Source organism: Palaemon carinicauda, chromosome 29 (genome assembly GCF_036898095.1).
Source record: "Palaemon carinicauda isolate YSFRI2023 chromosome 29, ASM3689809v2, whole genome shotgun sequence".
Taxonomy (NCBI): domain Eukaryota; kingdom Metazoa; phylum Arthropoda; class Malacostraca; order Decapoda; family Palaemonidae; genus Palaemon; species Palaemon carinicauda.
In genome coordinates this window covers 81381859-81383879 of record NC_090753.1, presented here as the reverse complement: position 1 = coordinate 81383879, position 2021 = coordinate 81381859, and positions in this window count along the sequence as shown.

Here is a 2021-nt window from a genome sequence, read left to right as displayed (position 1 = left end):
TTCCAGCCTTAATCCGTCTTATGTTTATATCTTGGCTAATAAATGTCGGATATTAAATTATCAGTCATGGGAGCATATTTGACCGAGACAGGAAGACGAGGTGAAATTTGATTTTGACGGTTATTTTTCCATTATTTGAAATATTTCATAATTATATTGCAAGCAAATATTATATAAGGTATAATCAACATATTGATCATAAGTATATATGTATACATACATATATATATATATATATATATATATATATACATATATATATATGTATATATATAGATATATATATATATATATATATATATATATATATATATATATATACTGTGTATATATATATATTATATATATATATATATATATATATATTATATACTGTATATATATATATATATATATATATATATATATATATATATATATGTTGTGTAAATACTATATCATTCATGATATCTGTAAATAATTGACACTTTTAATAAAGCAAGATTGTAAGCAATTATAACAGTTTTAATAAAACATGATACAGTACATGCTGTTTGCTTCTACTCTACTTACATTGGTTGTTTGTATACGAAAACACCTGGACTACGGAAAAGTCGTTACACTTTATAGCCTCTATGGATGACATTGAACACAGCTTGTGTTAATCTCACAACTGTTGTTACTGATTTTAGCCTAAAGGCAGGCAGCTGTGTGTTATCATGGGCTAAATCAAATCCTATTTAAACCATCTTTAAGAATAGTAAGTGATGGATTCGTTATTGGATTTTTTTTTCTCTGTTGATGATCTCGAAATGGAAAATTATTGAAAAACGGTGTCATAAAATGTTTAAGAATTTTACCTGAAATGTATCATAAGGAAAAAAAAGACTCGCCAAATAGTCACCTGTACATTTCCATGCGGTTTATATAACACTTCTGCCCCTTTGTCATAGCTCCATTCTTTCTTATTACTCATTTCATCAAATGACAAAACAGCAATACCTAGTAATCGAGACTTCATACCATCTTTAATGTCCTCTGGTTTAAAATGAATCGAGCTAACAGTAGCTTACACAACGTTAATTCTGTCTGCACGACGACATGCATGTTGGTAATTTATATTTGAGCTTTTATTTTTTACGTGCATAGCATCAAAATACTACGAAGTTACTATGCATTATCAGTGACAGAATAAATGAATAAACAAAGAGATATATGGACACAAGGAGTTCTATTGTTATATTGCAACTATGGGTATGGTCAAACCATTTAAGAGCAAACTCGGAGCCCAATAGCGGCATTGCCAGTTCTCTTGGGTCATTTTCAAAGCACACCTGGCTTATCCGCTTTAATCTATGGGCGAGCCAAGAATAGGAGAAAAGGGTCAACTGATAAGTCATTCACCCGGATTTGAACGGTATAAGAATATAATCCTTTAATTTGATACTCTCCCTAAATTGTTTCCTTCGTTCTTTTTGTTTGCAACCACGTGGTGACAAGTTGAAACTCTTAAATATAACAAATAAACAAACAAAATAAAATCTTGACAATCACGCGCACACTGAAATAAAATAAAGTTTTACTCGCCGTGATCACTAAACCTTAAATGAAAGTCTGTAACTTCAAATATTGTGGAATTAGGGAATTATATGACACTTTAGGTCTTAAATACGAAAATATCAACAATCACACGAACAGAAATAAAATAAAATTTTACCTCGCCTTTATCACAAAACCTTGAATTACAGTCTGTGACTTTTAACGTGTCATGTAATTCACTAATACACAATTTTTGGTCTTAAATACCAGATTAAACTACTTTTCCTACTGCTGCGAAGCCAACAATATATGCATGATACATATTTGCGATGTCACATGAATTATTTATCATTCTGATGAGGGGGTAACTTGAAAACAGAGGGGGTAACTTGAAACCGGTTTCAAACTACCCCCCCCCCCGGTAATCTGAAACCGGTTTCAAGTTACCGGGGGGTAATTTGAAACGGGGGGTAACTAAATCCTTTACACCGGGTCTTACACAA